The sequence below is a fragment of the Lepidochelys kempii genome, chromosome 3, assembly GCF_965140265.1.
Source record: "Lepidochelys kempii isolate rLepKem1 chromosome 3, rLepKem1.hap2, whole genome shotgun sequence".
Lineage (NCBI taxonomy): Eukaryota > Metazoa > Chordata > Testudines > Cheloniidae > Lepidochelys > Lepidochelys kempii.
The window spans coordinates 91,973,515-91,998,548 of NC_133258.1; the positions used below are offsets into that span (position 1 = coordinate 91,973,515).

The window sequence follows — 25,034 nt, forward strand, 5'->3', positions numbered from 1 at the left end:
GACTTTTGCAGTAGCCCATGGGGCTGGCCCGGGAGTCGCCTGAGCAGCTCGGGCAGCCCCATGGCCAGTCACACTGGCTGCTGCTGGGACAGTCTTGGGCCCTCCACCCACCAGCAGCAGGAGTTACAGTGTGTGGAGGGGCTCAGGGCTGGGGCTTGGGGTGTAGGGTGGTGCCTACCTTGGGGGGGGGGCTCCCCAGAAGGGTGACAGGAACTCCCCTCCCTCAGCCCCTAGCTCCACGTGCTGCCTCTACCCACAGGCATCGCCCCTACAGCTCCCATTGGCTGCAGTTCCCAACCAATGGGAGCTGCAGAACTGGGCCTTGGGGCAGAGCGGAGGCAGCACGTGGAGCTAGGAGCTGGACATCGCCACTTCCCAGGAGCTGGGTAGGTAACCTGCCGCAGCCTTGCCAACTCCCTCCACGAGCACCCGTGCTGCCCCCCCAAGCACTTGTGCTGCCCCCTCAGGCCACCCCCACCCCCCAAGTACCCATGGTGCCCCCCAGGTACCTGCAGCACCCCTTGGGCAAAGGGGTGCAGCATTGTCTGGTAAGTTGATCACTTAATACTTCAATTACTTCAAGGTCTTTTAGTCAAATTTATTCTCAGCCACAAACTCATAGGGAAACCCCTTTTCATGATACATCATATTATTAGTGCTTTGGCCCCATAATCTATAACAGACTAGCCACATTAGGAAAGTGTAGAGCACCTTCAGAATTTTCTGTAGAGATGAAGCAGAAAAAAAATTTTTTCTGAAGGTCGAAACAGCAGACTGGACTTCTACATAGAGTGCTTCCGCCGACGTGCACGGGCTGAAATTGTGGAAAAGCAGCATCACTTGCCCCATAACCTCAGCCATGCGGAACGCAATGCCATCCACAGCCTCAGAAACAACTCTGACATCATAATCAAAAAGGCTGACAAAGGAGGTGCTGTTGTCATCATGAATAGGTCGGAATATGAACAAGAGGCTGCTCGACAGCTCTCCAACATGAGTTTCTACAAGCCATTACCCTATGATCCCACTGAGAGTTACCAAAAGCAACTACAGCATTTGCTCAAGAAACTTCCTGAAAAAGCACAAGATCAAATCCGCACAGACACACCCCTGGAACCCCGACCTGGGATATTCTATCTACTACCCAAGATCCATAAACCTGGAAATCCTGGGCGCCCCATCATCTCAGGCATTGGCACCCTGACAGCAGGATTGTCTGGCTATGTAGACTCCCTCCTCAGGCCCTACGCTACCAGCACTCCCAGCTACCTTCGAGACACCACTGACTTCCTGAGGAAACTTCAATCCATCGGTGATCTTCCTGATAACACCATCCTGGCTACTATGGATGTAGAAGCCCTCTACACCAACATTCCACACAAAGATGGACTACAAGCCGTCAAGAACACTATCCCCGATAATGTCACGGCTAACCTGGTGGCTGAACTTTGTGACTTTGTCCTTACCCATAACTACTTCACATTTGGGGACAATGTATACCTTCAGATCAGCGGCACTGCTATGGGTACCCGCATGGCCCCACAGTATGCCAACATTTTTATGGCTGATTTAGAACAACGCTTCCTCAGCTCTCGTCCCCTAAAGCCCCTACTCTACTTGCGCTATATTGATGACATCTTCATCATCTGGACCCATGGAAAAGAAGCCCTTGAGGAATTCCACCATGATTTCAACAATTTCCATCCCACCACCAACCTCAGCCTGGTCCAGTCCACACAAGAGATCCACTTCCTGGACACTACAGTGCTAATAAACAATGGCCACATAAACACCACCCTATACCGTAAACCTACTGACCGCTATTCCTACCTGCATGCCTCCAGCTTTCACCCTGACCACACCACACGATCCATCGTCTACAGCCAAGCTCTGCGATACAACCGCATTTGCTCCAACCCCTCAGACAGAGACAAACACCTACAAGATCTCTGTCAAGCTTTCTTACAACTACAATACCCACCTGCAGAAGTAAAGAAACAGATTGATAGAGCCAGAAGAGTTCCCAGAAGTTACCTGCTACAGGACAGGCCTAACAAAGAAAATAACAGAACGCCACTAGCCGTCACCTTCAGCCCCCAACTAAAACCCCTCCAACGCATTATTAAGGATCTACAACCTATCCTAAAGGATGACCCAACACTCTCACAAGTCTTGGGAGACAGGCCAGTCCTTGCCTACAGACAGCCCCGCAACCTGAAGCAAATACTCACCAACAACCACATACCACACAACAGAACCACTAACCCAGGAACTTATCCTTGCAACAAAGCCCGTTGCCAATTGTGCCCACATATCTATTCAGGGGACACCATCACAGGGCCTAATAACATCAGCCACACTATCAGAGGCTCGTTCACCTGCACATCCACCAATGTGATCTATGCCATCATGTGCCAGCAATGCCCCTCTGCCATGTACATTGGTCAAACTGGACAGTCTCTACGTAAAAGAATAAATGGACACAAATCAGATGTCAAGAATTATAACATTCATAAACCAGTCGGAGAACACTTCAATCTCTCTGGTCACGCAATCACAGACATGAAGGTCGCTATCTTAAAACAAAAAAACTTCAAATCCAGACTCCAGCGAGAAACTGCTGAATTGGAATTCATTTGCAAATTGGATACTATTAATTTAGGCTTAAATAGAGACTGGGAGTGGCTAAGTCATTATGCAAGGTAGCCTGTTTCCTCTTGTTTTTTCCTACCCCCCCCCCAGATGTTCTGGTTTAACTTGGATTTAAACCTGGAGAATGGTCAGTTTAGATGAGCTATTACCAGCAGGAGAGTGAGTTTGTGTGTGTATGGGGGTGGGGGGGATGTGAGAAAACCTTGATCTATGCAGGAAATAGCCCGACTTGATTATGTAAAGAGTTGTCACTTTGGATGGGCTAGCACCAGCAGGAGAGTGAATTTGTGTGGGGGGGTGGAGGGTGAGAAAACCTGGATTTGTGCTGGAAATGGCCCACCTGTTGATCACTTTAGATAAGCTATTACCAGCAGGACAGTGGGGTGGGAGGAGGTATTGTTTCATGATTTCTGTGTGTATATAAAGTCTGCTGCAGTTTCCACGGTAAACATCTGATGAAGTGAGCTGTAGCTCACGAAAGCTCATGCTCAAATAAATTGGTTAGTCTCTAAGGTGCCACAAGTACTCCTTTTCTTTTTGCGAATACAGACTAACACGGCTGTTCCTCTGAAACCAAAAAAAATTATGGTTGTGTAAGCAGAGTCAGAATGAGCTCTACCCTGACATCTGGTGGTGAGCTGTGGAAAAGGACTTCAGGGGCTGATCTTGTTTGCATGGGCACACCCACCCTGCCTAGCATGGTGGACTGCTTGCCCAAATGGTCACTTTGGCTGCTGTGGGATCCCTAGTCTCTTTGTTATTGGGGCAGGAGTAATAAAGTGGTATTATCCTTGTTATGTGGATCAAGGACAGTAGAACTGTACTTGGAATTTTATGACGGAGGGACTCGTCCTCAACTAAGTAGCACTTGCTAGGCAAGCGACATGGGTTCCAAAGTTCAGTGAATGGAGAGAGGCTGGGGATAGGTATATGTACCTGGTAGTATGGGCCCTGTCTGAGGGCCTGAAACACCACTTTGTCCTCTCCACTATAATAAGAGAGCTAATTTTGACTCAGTTAGGACTCTTGTTAGCTGTAGAGCTGAAATCACTGATTGCTAAGTATTAGACCTACTTTGGGCTAGTGGTTCTGAGTGCACCAGCACTGAGGCCCCTCCCCCCCACTAACAACTAAAATCACTAAAGAGCTGGAGTTACTAAGAACTGAAATCACTGAGAGCTGTGTTGGGGTAGGGGCTGAAGACAAGTTGGTGAGCAGCTAGCAGAGAGGCGCAGATAGCAGCATGGCTGGTGGAGAGGTACAGCTGGTGGTGAAGACTGCAGCAGAACCCCATGGAGAGGCTTGGCAATCGGCCATCAACCCGACTAGCAGAGCATGTAAGACGCCCCCCATACCTTCCCCCCTTCCACCCAGGCTGGGAGGTAAACTCTGCAGATGAACTTCTGAACTCTGGGGGTGCACTGACCAAAGACAGAAACTGTGGGGTGGGGGTGACTTTTGGGTTGCTGGACTTAAGACTCTGAGGGGAAAAGGACACTGCCAAACTTACTTGGCAGTGGGTCTTTTGCTCATGGATTGTGTTATGAATCCTATTTGTAGTGTTTCCCCAACATAATGCTGTATTGTTTCCCTCCTTTATTAAAAGGCTTTGGTTACACTCAGACACTGTGCTTGCAAGAGGGGAAGTATTGCCTCTTAGAGGCACCCAGGGGGGTGATATGTAATTGTCCCAGGTCACTGGGTGGGGGCTCGAGCCGGTTTTGCATTGCGTTATTGAAACGAAGCCCCTAGATACTGAACCCAGCCCTTGTTGCTGCTAACTCTGATGGGCAGAAGGGTTACAGTTGCCTTACAAGAAGTGGAAACTTGGACAGATGACTGGGGAGGAATATAAAAATATTGCTCGAGCATGCAGGAGTGTAATTAGGAAGGCCAAAGTACAATTGGAGTTGCAGCTAGCAAGGCATGTGAAGGGTAACAAGAAAGGTTTCTACAGGTATGTTAACAACAAGAAGGTGGTCAGGGGAAGTGTGGGACCCTTACTGAATGGAGGAGGCAGCCTAGTGACAGATGATGTGGAAATAGCTGAAGTATTCAATGCTGCTTTTACCTCAGCCTTCACAGACAAGGTAAGCTCCCAGACTGCTCACTGAGCAGCACAGAACGAGGAGGAGGTGAGCAGTCCTCAGTGGTGAAAGAACAGGCTAAGGACTATTTAGAAAAGCTGGACATGCACAACTCCATGGGGCTGGGCGCAATGCATCTGAGGGTGCTGAGGGAGTTGGTTGATGTGATTGCAGAGCCATTATCTTTGAAAACTCGTGGTGATTGGGAGAAGTCCCAGATGATTAGAAAAAGGCAAATACAGTGGCCATTTTTTAAAAAGGGAAGAAGGAGAATCTGGGGAACTGCAGCCTCACCTCAGTCCCTGGAAAAATCATGGAGCAGGTCCTCAAGGAATCCATTTTGAAGCACTTGGAAGGCAGGAAGGTGATCAGGAACAGTTAACAAGGATTCACCAAGGGCAAGTCATGCCTTACTTTGGGGGGAGGGATAGCTCAGTGGTTTGAGTATTGGCCTGCTAAACCCAGGGGTGAGAGTTCAATCCTTGAGGGGGTCATTTAGGGATCTGGGGCAAAAATTGGGGATTGGTCCTGCTTTGAGTAGAGGGTTGGACTAGATGACCTCCTGAGGTCCCTTCCAACCCTGATATTCTATGATTCTATGACCAACCTGACTGCCTTCTATGATGAGATAACTGGCTCTCTGGATATGGGGAAAGCAGTAGACATGATATATCTTTACTTTAGCAAAGCTTTTGTTGTGGTTTCCCACAGTATTTTTGTCAGCAAGTTAAAGAAGTATGGATTGGATGAATGGACTGTAAGGTGGATAGAAAGATGTCTAGATGATCAGGATCAATGGGTAGTAATCAACGGCTCGATGTCTAGTTGGCAGCTAGTATCAAGTGGAGTGCCCCACGGGTCAGTCCTGGGGCCGGTTCTATTCAACATCTTCATTAATTATCTGGATTGCACCCTCAGCAAGTTCATGGATGACATTAAGCTGTGGGGAGAGGTAGATACACTGCAGGGTAGGGATAGGGTCCAGAATGACCAGACAAATTGGAGGATTGGGCCAAAAGAAATCTGAGGTTCAACAAGGACAAGTGCAGAGTCTTGCACTTAGGATGGAAGAATCCCATGCACTGCTACAGGCTGGGGACCGTCTGGCTATTCAGAAGTTTTGCAGAAAAGGACCTGGGGATTACAGTGGATGAGAAGCTGGATGAGAGTCAGCAGTGTGCCCTTGTGGCCAAAACGGCTAACGACATATTGGGCTATGTTAGTAGGAGCATTGCCAGCAGAATGAGGGAAGTGATTATTCCCCTCTATTTGGTACTGGAGAGGCCACATCTGGAGTACTGCGTTCAGTTTTGGGCCCCCTATTACAGAAAGGATGTGGGCAAATTGGAAAGAGCCCAGCGAAGGGCAACAAATATGATTAGGGGGCTGGGGCACGTGACTTTATGAGGAGAGGCTGAAGGAACTGGGCTTGTTTAGTCTGCAGAAGAGTGAGAGGGGATTTGATAGCCGCCTTCAACTACCTGAAGGGCGGTTCCAAAGAGCATGGAGCTAGGCTGTTCTCAAGGGTGGCAGGTGACAGAAGAAGGAGTAATGGTCTCAAGTTGCAGTGGGGGGGGGGGTCTAGGTTGGATATTAGGGAAAGCTATTTCACTAGGAGGGTGGTGAAGCACTGGAATGGGTTACCTAGGTAGGTGGTGGAATCTCCATCCTTAGAGGTTTTTAAGGCCTGTCTTGATAAAGTCCTTGGCTGGGATGATTTAGTTGTGGTTGGTCCTGCTTTGAGCAGGGGGTTGGACTAGATGACCTCCTGAGGTCCCTTCCAAACCTAATCTTCTTCGATTCTATGATAACTTTGAAGAATTATGGGGCTGTCAAGGTTCCTCCCCCACTCTGAACTCTAGGGTACAGATGTGGGGACCTGCATGAAAACCCCCTAAGCTTACTTTTACCAGCTTAGGTTAAAACTTCTCCAAGGTACAAATTAATTTTATCCTTTGTCCTTGGAATATCCACTGCCACCACCAAACTCTAACTGGGTTTCCTGGGAAACATAGTTTGGACACGTCTTTCCCCCCAGAATCCTCCCAACCCTTGCACCCCACTTCCTGGGACAGGTTTGGTAAAAATCCTCACCAATTTGCATAGGTGACCACAGACCCAAACCCTTGGATCTGAGAACAATGAAAAAGCATTCAGTTTTCTTACAAGAAGACTTTTAATAAAAATAGAAGTAAATAGAAGTAAAGGAATCACCTCTGTAAAATCAGGATGGTAGATCCCTTACAGGGTAATTACATTCAAAACATAAGGTTTTGCCTAGAGGGATTCTCTAAGTTACAAAAAGACACACAGACAGAAATAGTCATTCTATTCAGCACAGTTCTTTTCTCAGCCATTTAAAGAAATCATAATCTAACACATACCTAGCTAGATTACTTACTAAAAGTTCTAAGACTCCATTCCTGTTCTATCCCCGGCAAAAGCAGAGTACCGACAGACAGAGACCCTTTGTTTCTCTCCCTCCTCCCAGCTTTTGAAAGTATCTTGTCTCCTCATTGGTCATTTTGGTCAGGTGCCAGAGAGGTTACCTTTAGCTTCTTAACCCTTTACAGGTGAGAGGATTTTTCCTCTGTCCAGGAGGGATTTTAAAGGGGTTTACCCTTCCCTTTATATTTATGACAGGGGCTCAACCTAATGCACTTTTAAGCAGCTGCAGGGATTTCTACAGCATGAACATCTCCAGCATGAAAGTAGCCTATTTCATGTGCTTCTCCATTAGTCATTTTATGCCTGTACAGGCTGGCAGTTGTTACGGAGCTGCCATTACAGTGCTGATGAATTTCTAATGGCTACAGCAAAAAGTGGGGGTATATGATTCAAGGGACTAGGGGACTAGATTTTCAAGTACTCGGCACCCACTCTCAGGGGCAGATTTTTCAAAAGTGGTCAACACTTGACATGCTGAAATTTTATGAAAGTATGGCCCTCATTTTGCATGCTGAGATCTTTTGAAAATTCTGCCTTAAATGCCTTTGTGGATATGCAATAGGAAGTTCTGCTGACAGATTGGCTGTATTGTTTAGCAGTAATACAGTACACCTACCATGTGAAGGTTAGGAACTCACTTCTTAGTTTGCATTCAGCACATGATGCTGTGAGTAGAGTTGGTCAACATAAGGATTACTTTTTTTCCTGTGGAAAATTTTGACCAAGAAAAATATTTTTTTCCCCCAACAACTTTCCACAGAAAACTTCGGCTTTTCATCAAAAACACAGAAAATCTTGGCTGAAAACCAAAAGTTTTTGTTGGGGAAAATAAAATAATTTGTCTGGTTAATCCAAATCTAAGTAACTGATTCGCTGAAACAAAAAGAAACATTAAGTTGTTTTGCATTAAACCACCTGAGATGCTGTAGTGCAGTGGTTCTCAAACTGTTTTATTCATGGACCACTTGAAAATTGCTGAGGGGCTCGGCGGACCACTTAATGATCTTTCCAAATGTTGTTTGTACCATTAGATAACTATTGTAAAGCACTTTGGATAAAAGCATTATATTTAAAAAAACACAAAAAAACCAGAAAACCTTAATAATCTTTATTTGTTCTACAAATAAAAGCACACCATTCATTTTAGTATCCGTAGTCTTGCCTTTATAACGTGATAGATGTGCCCTTTCTCCCCTGCCATGGCAGCCCCCAAGCTGGGGCTGGGAAGGAGGTTGGGGTCTCTCCCCAGTAGCAACAGCCCTAGAGCTGGGGAAAGTTGCCTTTTTCACTGGCCATGCATGTCCCAAATTTCCCCCACATCCTCTTCTCACTGCACTCCCCCCTCTCACCTACCCCCCCTAAGGCCACCACCTCACCTTACATGTGAGTCTTCTCAAGGGTCCAGGCACCTAATTAGTGGATCCATGCTTTGCAGCTGCACTAATTAGGTAGGTGGCCGTTCATTCTATTGTGTGTGGACACCCAGGTGTGAAGCTTAGAGGGAACTATCTGTGGACCACCTGAATGGAGCTCACGGACCACAGATCACCGTTTGAGAACCTTTGCTATAGTGCTTTTTCTGTTGAAAACTGATTTGATGGAAAATTTTTGCCCAGCCTTGGAAGAGAGGCCAGGTGGTGGTCTGCATTAATCTCACTGGAGAGTTCAGAATACCACTGATGGGCTCAAGAGGAAGCTGTGTTTTGCCCTCCCTGACCAGAGGGAAGGTTGTCATGAAACTTGTGAGAATGGTTCCAATAGAGGAAAAATTGTTGCCTCTTCAAAATTTGGAGGACTCCCTATTGGTGTCTGAAGCTAACACCTCACTGCAGTGTGGCTGTACAAAAACATTTGTTAAGGTACAAAGTGTTTTAAGGGAAGTTGTTGCCTTGAATTTGTTGTTAAGGTTGCATAGCCCAACAGTTGTAATCATTGTATAAGGGTACGGCTTTTTTAGATAACACACAAAGGTTGAAGGATGCCTATGAAAGGTACTTAGCTTGTATTATATCCTATTAATTCAGAGCATCTCCTAATATCATTAATACCTTTCCTGGTGATTTATAATCAAATAGGAAATAGTGTTCACGGGGTTTAGATCTCTGTGATCCAATCTAGGGGCTTTATTCAATAAATGAAAGACGAAGATATAAAAAGAATTGTTAAGCTTCTTTTAGGGAAAGATCTTCTTCCGATCTCCATTATTCAATAGGAGAATTTGAGGAATGAGTTTAAGAAGATATTGCAATGCCTAATGTTGCCTATATACCTTGGAGAGCAATACCTTGGAATTTTTAACCTTAATGGGATTGATCAGATCCTGAGTAGTACTGCCATATTGAAAGTTGTCGATTAAGGCCTCTGCACTCCGGTACACCTCAAGGTTGAATCAGTGGATGCCAAAACACAAATTGCAACACATGCAGCTCAAAAGATCAACAATTCTCAGAAATATACTGTTTGATCAATAACCATATGGTTTGTTTGTTTATTCGAGATATTATGAGTAAGCCCTGGTCATAGTAGGTTGTCATAACACTGCGTCCCTGACACGGTAATCAGAGTTGGGGAAAAGACAGAATTAAGCAGAAAATGGCCTCTTGAAGATATTCATGATCCCTTAAGGGCATGCAGAGTGCAAGGGAAGGTCAGGTTTGGTTATACTTTTAGAAACTTTACTGAAAAGTGCTGGAGAGTAGCTTCATATAATGTCATGTTAAATTAGTAGTAGCAGAACTGTAGAAAAATAGCACTGTACTCTCTGCAAGCGGTAGAGTGTGATGACACACTGTAGCTTCATTCTGTGATTCATTAATCTAGCTGCTTACATGAGCCCAACATAAATAAGAGTAAGAAACATAAGAGACTTAGACTACAGAAGCACAGAACATGATCAGACTGTCAGACTCATCAAAAATCCTTAAAAGTTTAAAAAGCTTTTAAGTGAATGTTTCCAAAAGATAATTTGCAAGATCAACCGAGAAAAAGTAGCAAACGTTAAAAATCCATAATACATTCCAGCTCTCCTGCCCCAGCAATGCTCTGTGTCATCTGGATTATTGTTACCAGGCACAGTGAAATTTAGAGTGACGCCTTCTCCATATTAAAAAGGGAGACTTTGGGTTCCTCAAGATGTGGCCAAATGCTACTTGACAGCTCTCTTGATGGGTTGAAAAGGCAAACCTGAAGAGACCCAATACAGGGAAGCATAACTTTAGGAAAGCAAAGCAGGTTTCACTAGACCTTTTGTGGAATAAACTTGGTGGCATTCCTTTACATTATTTCAGGGTTGGTATTTGCCACGCATAGGATTGTGTTGGACAGCCTTAATTAGCTGGCCATGTCACAGGTCTGTATGATTTTTGCTTTCCAGTGCACATACCCGGGAGAGTTATGGCTCAGGCCCTGAATGTCTGCTCTTCTAGAGCATCTGGCCTTTTATTGTGGAGGCACTGATAACAGCTCTGTAGTCAATGGTGCATCAGGATTTTCCTTTTAATGGGATCTTTAAAATTGTATTTTATCTCTCAAGTTAATTATTTAGCACCAGTGTTTATTTTCCTGGACACTTATATTTTCCATATGCCTTGGAAACTGTTCCCTATAATGAGTGTAAGGGATTTTACTTTATATTTTTTTACACACTTGTACACACACTCATATTTAAAGATGTCCGATATAATTAGTAGTTGACAGCCTGAGTATAACACTATGCAGTGGCCACCTGTAATACAGAAATTGTCTATTTGAGCAAAGAGTACACCAATCTCAGCTCTTTGTCTAACTAGTTCTGTACTATGAACTATTCCTGCCTGGGATCCACCTGGCTGCTGGCTAGGGCTGCCCCAGTTTCTCTTTGCAGTGTCAAACTTCAGCTACACCAGCAACACAGCATACTTTCCAGAGTTACTGATCATATGTATGCAAGGCTCCACTTTGCATGACTGTTCCTCAGCTGAATGGAGGGTTCTTGTTTCCACAAAGTCAGGTATCAGCAATGGACAGACAGGCCAAATTTTTCTTCTTCGCCTGCAGTCTTGACCCTTTCCTCACAAAATAATTAATAGATTCTAAAACCAGAAGGGACCACTGTGATCATCTACCCTGATCTCCTACATGACTGCGGCCATAGATCTTCCCAGAAATAATTCTTGTTTGAACAAGAGCATATCTTTTAGGGGAAAAAATCATATCTTGATTTAAAAATTTGCCCGTGATAGACAATCCACCAGAATACTGAATCCAGCAGAATGCTGCCATGCTGGGTGTTTACCTATGTAACCCTTCTGCCTGTCAGAGTTGGCAGGAACAAGGGCTGGGTTCAGTATCTAGGGGTGCTATTCCAACAACCCAGTGCAAAACCGGCTCGAGCCCCCACCCAGTGACCTGGGACAAATATATACCAGCCCCGCTGGGCGCCTCCAAGAGGCAATACTTCCCCTTGTTAGGGGGCTTATTCCTTCACTCTCCCACTTCCCTGGTCCTTTTCGCATGAACAGAGAGCAACAATACCCGAAGTCCGAAGGTGCAAACAATTCAATGTTTATTGGGGTGAACTTCCAGCAAGCTTAAATACAAGTTCCTTTTTCCTTATTTTTGAATCCCAACTTACTTCCTGTTTGCCCCTAATTTATATAGTAATATTCTTAGCTATACCTTAACCAATCATTCTACTGAAATTTAACTAACCAATCCTAACATACTGTAACATGATTAGCTAACCAGTTATATCCCACCACCTTAATTAGTTTACACCCAGCAAAATTAATTATACAGCAGACAGAAACAATCACAGAACCAGACAGAGAGCATGCCAATAAACAATAGCAAAGTGGGAACTATAATGACAAAACAATACAGAAGTGAGGATTTCACAACTACATCTATAAAGACATAAGAGTTTCCCAGCTGTGTCTATTGATAAGTGAGTTCTTACCAGACAGAAAACTATCAACCTCAATTTCCTTTTACATCTTCTAGGCACTTCCCTTTCTCTGGAGGTGATAGGCACTGTCAGGATAGGATTGTATTCCTAACAGCCCAATAGCACCTTCTTTCAATGTGACTAGTTTGGAATGTGAGGATGTGACTGGTTGCTTCCCAGCTTATGGCTGCCTCTGTCGCTTAGCCAAAGGCCTTAGCCTAAAAACAGGGCCTGAGACTGTCACTTTAAGAGAAGGACCTTACACTGGCAGACAGTGATTTTGATTCTTTCTTTTATACCTCTAACTAGCCAAGTGATGATAATACACCTAAATTCTTAAAGTACAGGCCTTTACAGACAGGCCTGAATATCTATATCCTAACACCCCTCTCGCAAGCACATAGTCTGAGTGTAACAAAAAGCCTTTTAATAACAGAGAGAAACAATGTGGCATTATGTTGGGGAAACACCAGGAACAGGATTCATAACACAACCCATGAGCAAAAAACCCACCCCAAGCAAATTGGGGCATGTCCTTTCCCTTTAGTTCTTGAGTCCAGCAACCCCAAATCACCCAAAGTCCCAAAAGTCCAATGACCCAAAAATCTCTGTCCCTGGTCAGGGCAGCCCCAGAGTCCAAAAGTTTATCTGCAAAGTTTTCCTCCCCAGTCTGGGTAAAAATGTGGTTGGGGGGGGGGGAGGGAAAGAGGTAAGGGGCACCTTACATGACCTGAAGCTGACTACTCCACAGCTCCACAGGACTCCGCTCGCCGTCTCACGAACGGCTCCGCTCCCCGTCCCGCAAACTGCTCTTCTCCACCAGCCGCTCTGCTCGCCATCCTGCAAACTGCTCCACCATATATTTTCAGGCTCCCCCACTACTTAATACAACACTCAGTGATTTCAGCTCTTAGTAAGCTTAGCTCTTTTATGATTTCAGCTTGTAGTAGGGGAGCCTCAGTGCTGGTGCACCATTAGCCCAAAGTGAATTCAGCTCAGCAGCCTGTAACTAGACTCCTGATAGAATCAAAATTAGCTCTGATATTCCACAGTGGAGAGAGGAGGAAGTGCAACTGGCATGTAAGGCCCTCACTAGGGGGCCCATGCCACCAAGTATTAATACCTGTTCCCAACCTCTCTCAATTCATTGAGTTTTGGAACCCATATCCCTTGCCGAGCGAGTGCTAGTCAGTTGATGGCGAGTCCCTCCATCATAACAAAAGGCAAGTGCAGTTCCACTGTCCTTGATTCCCATAATCAGGGTAATAACAATTTATTCTTCCTGCCCCAATAACAGAGACACTGGGGATCCCACAGCAGCCAAAGTGACCATTTGGGCAGCTATGGCCTCAATCTAGGCGGGGTGGGTGTGCCTATGCAAATGAGATCAGCCCCTGAAGTTCTTTTCCACAACTTGCCACACCTCACCACCAGATGTCAGGGTGGAGCTCATCCTGACTCTGCTTACACCTACAAAGCTTCACTCAAGTGGAGAAAGAAAGCAGCTTGCTCTCTGAAGCATCAGACTGGCTGCTTACGAGAAGTGTGTGTGAGGCATCCTGAAGCCCTTTAATACTCCAAAGATTGTTGCTGGTGAGGCCACTGGTATTAGCCAGCTCATTCCATTCATCTGCCCGTTTGGTGAGGGAAAGGAAACTGTATGGCTGGACAGTATAGTGAGGGAAACAACAGTGGATGTACCTCTGGCTGGCACAAAAAATGTCTTGTGCACTGAGAGGTGACTGCCACCCCAGAGAAATGTGCAAGAGCATTTGATTGTGGCCACCCGTATGGAACCAGATTTTAAAGTAGCGATTTTTCCTTCCTACTGACTGACATAAACCACTGGAAGCAAAGACTGATTGACAGTGGCTTGAGTGCTTTTGGCAGGGTCCTGATCTATATTTGTGGCAGCAGCATCTTATATGGAAAGAAATGCAGCAGCAGCCTGAGAGGGACAGTTCTGATATGGGGAAGGTCCCTTTGAGAGAGCCTGGAGGACTTTGGCCTTTCCAGAATTGCCCCAGAGCTCCACAAGGGTTTAGCTGAAGATAGGGCTTCATGGAATGTTGATGGATGTCATTGTTGTCTGCCCATACCTCAGCCCTGTGCTGTACTGGCATTTGGAGGGATCTGTTGATGGGCACATTTCATATAGATGAACAACATCTAGGCTGTTCTCCCTCAAATGTTTACTCTGAATGGCGTTTTAGCATGGTGAGCGCTATAGTCGTGGACAGACCTATTTGCCACTCCTCAGGCAAATCATAGAATCAGAGAATATCAGGGTTGGAAGGGACCTCAGGAGGTCATCTAGTCCAACCCCCTGCTCAAAGCAGGACCGATCCCCAATTAAATCATCCCAGCCAGGGCTTTGTCAAGCCTGACCTTAAAAACCTCTAAGGAAGGAGATTCCACCACCTCCCTAGGTAACGCATTCCAGTGTTTCACCACCCTCCTAGTGAAAAACTTTTTCCTAATATCCAACCTAAATCTCCCCCACTGCAACTTGAGACCATTACTCCTTGTTCTGTCATCTTCCACCACTGAGAACAGTCTAGAGCCATCCTCTTTGGAACCCCCTTTCAGGTAGTTGAAAGCAACTTTCAAATCCCCCCTCATTCTTCTCTTTCGTAGACTAAACATCCCCAGTTCCCTCACCCTCTCCTCATAAGTCATGTGTTCCAGTACCCTAATCATTTTTGTTGCCCTCCGCTGGACTCTTTCCAATTTTTCCACATCCTTCTTGTAGTGTGGGGCCCAAAGCTGGACACAGTACTCCAGATGAGGCCTCACCAATGTCGAATAGAGGGGAACGATCACATCCCTCGATCTGCTGGCAATGCCCCTACTTATACATTCCCAAATGCCATTGGCCTTCTTGGCAACAAGGGCACACTGTTGACTCATATCCAACTTCTTGTCCACTGTAACCCCTAGGTCCTTTTCTGCAGAACTGCTGCTGAGCCATTTGGTCCCTAGTCTGTAGCGGTGCATTGGATTCTTCCTCTCTGCACTTGTCCTTGTTGAACCTTATCAGATTTCTTTTGGCCCAATCCTCCAATTTGTCTAGGTCCCTCTGTATCCTATCCCTACCCTCCAGCGTATTTACCTTTCCTCCTAGTTTAGTGTCATCTGCAAACTTGCTGAGGGTGCAATCCACACTATCCTCCAGATCATTTATGAAGATATTGAACAAAACTGGCCCCAGGACTGACCCTTGGGGCACTCCACTTGATACCGGCTGCCAACTAGACATGGAGCTATTGATCACTACCCGTTGAGCCCGACAATCTAGCCAGCTTTCTATCCACCTTATAGTCCATTCATCCAGCCCATACTTCTTTAACTTGCTGGCAAGAATACTGTGGGAGACCGTGTCAAAAGCTTTGCAAAAGTCAAGGAACAGTACATCCACTGCTTTCCCTTCATCCACAGAGCCAGTTATCTCATCATAGAAGGCAATTAGATTAGTCAGGGATGACTTGCCCTTGGTGAATCCATGCTGGCTATTCCTGATCACTTTCCTCTCCTCTAAGTGCTTCAGAATTGATTCCTTGAGGACCTGCTCCATGATTTTTCCAGGGACTGAGGTGAGACTGACTGGCCTGTAGTTCCCAGGATCCTCCTCCTTCCCCTTTTTTAAAGATGGGCACTACATTAGCCTTTTTCCAGTCATCCGGGACTTCCCCCGATCGCCATGAGTTTTCAAAGACAATGGCCAATGGCTCTGCAATCACATCCGCCAACTCCTTTAGCACTCTAGGATGCAACGCATCCGGCCCCATGGACTTGTGCACGTGAACAAGACGTGAACAGCAAACAGAGTGTGGCTCTGTGTGCTGCCCATGCTGCAGGTGCTGCCCTGAGTGCCAGCTCTTCAGCTTCCATTGGCCAGGAAATGTGGCCAATGGGAGCTGGGGCAGGGGGCAGGGGGCGGCACATGAGGACAGGGACAGCTCCTGGAGCCACCGGGCCGCCCCAGCGCCTAGGAGCCAGAGGAACATGACGGCCACTTCTGGGAGCCGTCTGAGGCAAGTGCTGCCCAGAGCCCTCACCTCCAATCTCCTACTCTGCCCCTGCCCCAGCCCTGAGCCTCCTCCTGCACTCCAACCCCCTGCTCCAGTCCTGAGCCCCCACCACACTCCAAACCCCTCAACCCTAGCCCAGAGCCCCCTCCTGCATCCTCAGAGGGAGCTTTCACACATCTTACAACCCTGTCCCAGCCCAGAGCCCCCTCCTGTACCCCAGAGCCCTCACCCCCTGCCACACTCCAACTCTCTGTCCCAGCCCAGAGCCCCCTCCCCCAGCCTGGAGCCCCCTCCTGCATCCCAAACCCCTTATCCCTGGCCCCATTCTGAAGCCCACACCCCCAGCCAGATCCCTTACCCCCTCCCTCCCTCCAGCCCCAGCCCAGTGAAAACGAGAGTGTGATGGGTTGGATCAGAGAACCCCCCTGGGAATTGCCACCTGATGTGCCAAGACTACTTCTGCCCCTGCTTTCCCTTCCCTCCCAGCTTGGGACTTCAACACCCTGCCTGGTTTGAGCCAGACCTGCTAGCCTGCTGCAAACCCAGACCCAGGTCTGAACTATGTTCCCTAAGAGCTGTTGGCTTATCAGAAAGCAGCTTACAGAAGTGTTCCTGTCCTTGACTCTCAGATGCCCAACTCCCAGTGGGGTCCAAACTCTGAATAAATCTATTTTACCCTGTATAAGGTTTATACAGAAAGTAGGGTCTGTGGAAGTGGATAAAGGGAATTTGGATGCAGACATCTTAGTTTTCTTAGGAATTGAGCAAGAATCAGGCTAACTCTAATAATGTGAGACTTTAAGGCAGGGCCTGGGCAAGTGGGAAGCGAGTGGGAAAACTGTAAGAGATGCTGTTTTGACCTTGTGTTAGATAAGAATGGAACGCAGACTGTAGCAGGAACTGCTGAGAAAGGTAAGATATCAGGAAGGAATATGTATAAACAAGATACTGCTGTTGATCATTATTGTATGTAACAAAAGGTATAAATGTTGCACTAATTGTTTATCTGGCGAAGATCTGCCTAAGGATGGGGGACCCCCTGTCTGACCGCAGTCTTCCCTTGCAATTGGTCATAATAAAGGGTCTCTGACTTGTTGCTGACAAACACAGACGGAGGACTTGTTTTATTCCACAGATTTAAGTGGTTCCAAGTAGTAACAGACAGAACGAAGTGAATAACCAAGCAAAATAAAATAAAACACGGAAGGCTATGTCTAATCAAACTGAATACAGATAAAAACCTCACCAGTTCCAGTAAGCTTCCTTTTACAGACTAGTCTCCTTCTAGTCTGGGTCCAGCAATCACTCACCCTCTGTAGTTCCAGTTTCTATCCGGTATCTTTGGGGGTGGAGAGACTCTCTCTTTAGCCAGCTGAAGACAAAATGGAGGGATCTCCCAAGGGTTTAAATAGACTTTCTCTTGTGGGTGGAGACCCACTCCTCTCTCCTATGCACAGTCCAACTACAAAATGGAGTTTTGGAATCACCTGGGAAGTCATATGTCCATACATGACTGAGTTCCTTACCAGCCAAGCTACATTCCTGGGAAAGCCCAGATGTGGATTGGCATCTCCAAGTTCATTGTTGGCTTAAGGGCTTCTTGATTGGGTACTTACTGAGAATAGTCTTTTCTCAGGAAGCTGATCAACTGCTTCACTAAAACCTACTCAGAATCAAACAAGTATGCAGCCAATATTCATAACTTCGAATACAAAAACGATACATGCATACAAATATGATTAATAGATTCAGTAGATCATAACCTTTACAGAAATATGTTACATGGCATATGTAGCATAAAACACATTCTAGTTATGTCATATACATTCATAAGTATATTTTCATAAAGCCTTATGGGGGGCACCATCACAGAGCAAGTGAGCGAGGATGGAGGAAAGCAAGCAACAGAGAGAGGGGGTATGGAGTGAGCGGGGGGGGGGACTTGGAGAAGGGGTGGAGCCTCAGAGGACAGGAAGGGGCTAGGATATCTGGTTTTCTGCAATCAGAACGTTGGCAACCAATGATATATCTCCATTCAACACTGGTGTGTTAGAGGCTCAATCCTGTTCCCACTGAAATCACTTGCAAAGCTCCTACTGACCCCAATAGGAGCAGGATTGGGACTGAAGTTTGTGAGGTGACATCTTGTACAGTGGATGATCAAGGAGGATGACACTGCTACTCATGATGGCAGAGAACTAATGTAATTTGTGAGCTTTTGTTAGTATAAATTCCTCCAGTTCAACACATTCTTGGCATGATGCTGGCTGCTTGAAACATCTGTCCCTGTGATGTCTGAAAAGGATGATAATACTGTTTGCATTGCAGCTGCTAGCAGAGGTCTAGAAGATAATTCCAGGTCTCTGTGCTTGGACATGCTGTAGACACCTTGTACTGCATAGGGTGGAACATGAGCCAAGTGTCTCCAGGCACGAGGAACTTTGTCTTTTTGTACTGCTTATTATTTCATCCTTCCCCTGTCTCCCTTCCTTCTCACAAGCTATTTAGCCACATTTTATTTGTTTTTAACCCTCCCCATTTTTTCCTTCCTCTCCAAAGCCTCTCAAACCAGTATATGTATTGGGTAGGTGCATGATTAGTTCTGGCAAGAACCTGCATAATCATGGGTGAATAATATGCAGAGAGGCTCCTCACCAAACATCAATGCAAATGATTGTGTTCACATGAACGTTGACATGGTAGTGAAAGAAAAAGCTTGTGAATGTGGTTGAATTGCCATGCAATGCAAAGGTAGTGAAAATGACTGTGGATGACTTCCTCCAGTCTTTACACTTTTCTGATCTCAATACAAGTGTGCACACCCCTTTATGACTTTTACAGTACTGACAGTTCAGCTTTAATAAATCAATGATAGTTCTTTCCTGCTCCCTTTCTGTGAGAAGAGGCTATCAAGTTACATTGTCACTGATCTGACACAGATAATGTCAGTTGAAGAGTGCTCATCGGATTCTTTCATTTACCAATTTGTTAAAATATGTTCCAATGGGTTTATTCCCCCCCCCTTTTTTTTTTTACTAAACAAGGGAGAGATGAGACAGCTTCTCTTTTCATTCTCTAATTCTTTTTCTCCTCACACTTGATGCTCCAAAAGAAGCTGGTTTCCTGTCATCCCCAGAAGAGGCTTCTTTGTACTTGTCTAGCCCAGACAGTTTCTAACGTGTCTTTTTGTTATGGCCTGGCACCCTGGTGACTCATCTGACACTGATATGAATGTTTCCCTTTACAGTCTTCCCCTTGTTACTGCGCCTGATGTGCTGATGCCTGTCAACCCTCCCACCACCTCCCATGCTCTGCTGCTGGAACACCTCCTGGTTCACTGGTCATCTAGTGAGGACTCAGCAGGAACTGGAAAGTGTTCACAGATTTCCTGGGTCTTGATTTTAAATTAATTGACATACTTGAGTCTTTGAAGATGCCACAGAAAAGAGGAAAAGGCCCTGTATGCTACAGTTAAGAGTGAATAATTCTGTAAAACTTGAAAACTGAAGGGTTTGATTTTCATTGCATACCAGTTGCTGTGCTATCAAGTGATATGAACCCCTATTAGGTGGCTTCTGTGACTCGGATTGTTGTCAAGAACATATGAATTTCTTTAGCAGCAGGAAGCTAATCAGTTATCCAAAGTGCAGTGACAGACTCTTGGGAGAAACAGTGGAGGGATGGAGTTAGCAGCAAGGTCGAAAGGTCAAGAGGAGAGAACTGATGGAAGAGAGACCAAAAAACAAGGAGCAATCTTTTTTTGAAGAGTGTCGTCTTGGTTGCAATCACTGGGGTGAGGAGAGTTTTGGAGTTGGGGTCTTATCGGTTGGAATAAGTATTGCACCATATGAGGGAATAATTGTGGTAAGAGCTAATACAGCCTTTATCCCTAAAATATACACTGTCCCCCACAGATCACAAGAATTCATTCTTCCATCTTTTTGTCCACATGCAATACATGCTCTGAAAAGCTCTGGCATATCCTGTATGTAAGGAGACCTTTAAAATGCTACACTGAACACCTTAAACAATTCAGAAAATCTCTAGTTCTTTTTGTTCTATGCCATCATCAAAAGACCTCCCCCTTCACCCACACACCAAAATACAAACCAAAACATAAAAGCACAATACACCCCAGTTAGGGCTTCAGTTAATAGATGGCAAAAATGGTGCATTTCTGAGACATACAAAAGTAGAAGCCTTAATTTCGCCTTGAATGTTCATTCTCATTCACTCAGAGCCATGCCAGCCCCCTGGTCTGAAGAGTCCTGTGCAACCTACAGAGATTGTACAAACTGGACATCTGGTCATCTGTCCCCATCTTCATTGTTTTACAAATTAAACCATGCAAACTTCATCAGTTCCTGCCTTTGGAAGAAGGGTTCTGCACTCTGTGCTTTTCTACATTTTAAATAAAGTCTGTCTGTCTCTTTACATCGTGTATAGTTAATTAATTCCTTGATTCCCTCACTGGCTATACACAGCTATTGGAAGTTGTATTATTTGTTTTGTATCTGTGGACTTTTCCTGTGAAGAACGGGAAAATATCTTAACCAAAATTTTCCTTTCTCTTAGTAGGAAAGTCTGTGGATTCATTCTATACAGCACAAATATCAGAGTATCTGAGGAAAAGTTTATGCCATTGTACCTCTCTTCCTCTTTTCTCTCTTTGTCCTCCAGTAGCTATGTGGAACTTTTTCCTTTTGTAGAACAACTTCAGTGTTTATATGAATTTCTTGCTCTTCTCATTAATGGTTAAAGGAATTACTTCCTCATCTGCTTCACAGAGCTATTTCTTAAACTGACTGTATCTTAAGAGGTGTGGCCACTTCCTTGCCTTCCCTGATGTGTCTGATTCTGCTTCCAATATGCTGCAAGGAGGAGTACAAACCATTGCCATGGATCTGTGGACTTTCATTCTAGGAAAAGGAAATTTTTGGGTGAAGTGAGATACATTTTGCTATTCATTATCATAGCAACTGGTGTATTATTAACAGTATGTGTGTGTTATGTTGCATACAGAAATGATCAAGGGGGACATAACCCCCTAGAAAACAGCCACTAATTATAACCTATAAGTAATGTAGTAAGCCCTTCCCCCACCACAGTGTACTGGGCAACCCGGACCCAACCTTCTTGGGCCCACTCTAACGGGAAGTTTGGAACACTAATTGGAATAGGTGTGGTATGCCCGTACGAGAGAAGGTACAGGGCACTATGCTACTCAAGGGGCAGTTGGGAAAAATCGAATATCAACACCTTCCACCTTGATGCCTGGCCCTATCAGGAAACGTGTCACCATATGTCCTAAGCTTTTCCAGGGATACTGGATAGGAGGATCCCAAAAGAAAAAAGAAAAAGGGGGTGGTGGTGGAGTGTTAGGATATAGATATTCAGGCCTGTCTGTAAAAGGCCTATACTTTAAGAATGTAGGTATATGTTTATCATTTAGCTAGTTATAGAGGCAAAAAGAAAGACTCAAAATCACTGTCTGACTGTATAAGGCCGTTTCTCACTGTGACAGCCTGAGGTCCTGTTCTTAGGCTAAAGGCCTCTGGCTAAGCCGCAGAGGCAGCCATAAGCTGGGAAGGGACCGGACACATCCACACATTCAAAACTAGTCACACTGAAATAAGGTGCTATTGGGCTGTTAGGAATACAATCCTGTCCTGATAATGCCTGTCGCCTCCAGAGAAAGGGAAGTGCCTAGAAGATGTAAAAGGAAACTTAGTTTGATAGCATCCTGTCTGGCAAGAACTAACTGATCAATAGCTGGGATGTGAAATCCTCATTTCTTTGTTGTTTTATCATTGTAGTCCCCATTTCCCTATTGTTTGTCTGTATAATCTCTGTCTGATTCTGTAATTGTTTCTGTCTGCTGTATAATTAATTTTGCTGGCTGTAAACTAATTAAGGTGGTGGGATAATAATTGGTTAAATAATCATGTTACAATGTGTTAGGATTGGTTAGGTAAATTTTAGTAAAATGATTGGTTAAGGTATAGCTAAGAATATTACTATATAAATTAGTAAACAGGAAGTAAGTTGGGATTCAAAAATTTAAAAAAAGGAACTTGGATTTAACTTGCTGGAAGTTCATCCCAATAAACATCAAATTGTTTGCACCTTTGGATTTCGGGTATTGTTGCTCTCTGTTCATGTGAGAAGGACCAGGGAAGTGAGAGGGTGAAGGAATAACCCCCTAACAATGTCCATTCCATAACTTTTGGATGACCCTTTAGGCTGCCTCAAGTGAGGGAGGCTGAGTGTTTGTCCCTGGGTCTGTAGCTATATGTTTTGTTAGGTAACATAGCTCTGGATAGTCATAAGCAGATGCATGGTGCAGCATGCTTTCATAATATGTTTTCTGTCTGTCCAGGACCTCATCCACTGAAGAGCAAAGAGCGCCATCTGGTTTTGTGATAGGAATGTTAAAAGCAATTTGTGGCTGCTAAGTGCATGACAGCTCTGTAGGCAGGATGCAGATTGTTGTGATTTAGCATGTTCTCTGTTTTGTCAGCCAGGGACTTGATGTAGATCTCACTGTCACTTTTTGCCATGGACCAGAACTTGCCTTTGAACCATTTATGTTCTTGAACATCCACCTGCTTGCATGTGTCTGCCCTTTTCACTATTACATCAAAGGTCTCTTCAGAAAGCCAAGTTTTCTTGCATGACCATCTGAAGCAGATTGTTTCAGCAGTGACATGTGATGTAGCATTATGTATACCACTCCAGTTGAGTTCCCCATCACCTGAGAGGCTACCAAGATTACATATGTGATCTTCAACAGGATTTGTATTTCACAGCTTCAACTGGATTCTCAAATAAATGCTGGACATCACACTGTTGATGGATGTCTGACTTGCGAGAAGATGAAGTGAGAGCTGAGTGGCAACTAGTCTATAATCGGAGTTTGCTGGTGCTTCTGCGCCAGAGATGTGGTGAGATTTCACTGTGGAGTAATTTCGGACAAGGATGAGGTCAGTTCCTTTCATGGCATATCCATCATTTCAAATCTATGTCCAGCAATGGTCGTTAAGGTGCCTAAGCCAGGAGCCCATGACAGACAAGTCATCGGTGGCACACATTGCCAGAAGCTGAGTGGTGGTGTCATTCTGGGAATCCAAACCCAAAGGGACCTGTCATGGTTTTATGCCCAGTTTGATCACAGCCAGCCGCAGCATTGAAATTTTCAAGCACTAGCAGTGTGTCATGTGGCAGACTCGACTAAATTGTGCTGTCAGTGGTGACAGAATGCATCTTTTTCTGCAGGTGGCATGTCATCTTTTGGCACAGACCACAATGACCAGTAAGTGTCCATGGTGGTATTGAAGCTGAGCATAAAATAAGCCTGAGGAGATGGGGTTACACGTGGTTACGGTCTGTGCTAGAGGTCATCGAATAACAAGAGCCACATCTTGAGTACAGTGTGGACCACCAGAGTGGAGGAAGGTTGCTCTCTCCACATTGACTTGATAACTTTGTGATGAGTGAACCTCTGATGTTGGCAATTATGACCTAGTAGTAGGTGAGTTCTTTGACAAGGGCAGTCTTGTACCCAGTACCACTGAGCATTGCCACTAATTGAAATGCCCTTCTGAAGTCTAGTTTGAATTTTAGAAGAGTCGGAGCCATCATGGCTGTACCTTCACTGAGTGGGGTTTGGGACATGCCCATCATATGCATGCTAAACACATCCCTCCTCCTGGAGCTAGTAATAACCGGGGCTTCAATCCTGGTGCTTCTATCATGGCCTGTCATAGCTGGTTGCTCCTTCATTTCACTCAGCCTCCATGAGACTGGGGAGATGTAGAGCAGTGGTTCTCAAACTTTTGTACTGGTGACCCCTTTCACATAGCAAGCCTCTGAGTGTGACCCCCCCCTTAAAAATTAAAAACACTTTTTAATACATTTAACACCATTATAAATGCTGGCTGCAAAGCAGGGTTTGGGGTGGAGGCTGACAGCTCATGACCCCACCCCCATGTAATAACCTCGCAACCCCCTGAGGGGTCCCAATCCCCAGTTTGAGAACCCCTGATGTAGAGGACTTTTTTTAAAAACAGGTTAGACAAACACTTGTCCTGGGAGTGTCTAGATAATACTTAGCCCTGACTCAGTGCAGAAGACTGGACTAAATGAGCTATTGAGGTCCCTTCCAGTCCTAAATTTCTGTTTTGCTAAATCTGGCATGCTACCTTCACACTGGTATTGGTGTAAGAAGGCACATTGATCCATGGCTTTCATTTTGTTTCTGTGTGACCTCAGGTGTGCGGCAGGGATGTGTTCTCGCCCTGGCACTATTATGTTGAGCTGTCGATGGATATAAGGAGTTGCCGCTCCACGTGTTTAATCAAGATTGTTAAGAAGTGTTCACCAACCAAGACTATGCCAACAAAGCTGCCTTGCTTTTGGAGAACCAGAGAATTTCAGTCCTGCCCTTCAAGGTTTCCAAGATGCCACCCACACTACAGGGTTGAATATCTTTGGCAGAAGACAGATCCAGAACCCTGGAGCTGGGCCACCCGAATCCCTGGTATAGGTGGAGTCGAGCACTATGGAGAGCATTGACAAATTCATCTAACTAGGTTGCTGTCATAAATATAAAGGGAAGGGTAACCACCTTTCTGTATACAGAACTATACCAAAGGCAAAACCCCTTCACCTGTAAAGGGTTAAGAAGCTAAGATAACCTCGCTGGCACCTGACCAAAATGACCAATGAGGAGACAAGATACTTTCAAAGCTGGAGGGGTGGGGGGAACAAAGGGTCTGTCTGTCTGTGTGATGCTTTTGCCAGGACCAGGTCAGGAATGCTCTTCAGAACTTCTGTTAAGTTAGTAAGTAATCTAGCTAGAAATGTGTTAGATTTCCTTTTGTTTAATGGCTG

The 25,034-nt window shown here is 45.2% G+C and overlaps 1 long non-coding RNA gene across 1 annotated transcript; it reads left to right on the forward strand.

Moving 5' to 3' along the window:
- The first annotated feature begins 4,663 nt into the window (after window positions 1–4,663).
- Window positions 4,664–23,582, forward strand: LOC140908227 (uncharacterized). The gene is made up of 3 exons (XR_012157809.1): window positions 4,664–4,742; window positions 22,952–23,125; window positions 23,418–23,582. It is a non-coding gene; the product is annotated as an uncharacterized lncRNA (long non-coding RNA).
- Window positions 23,583–25,034: the final 1,452 nt, after the last annotated feature.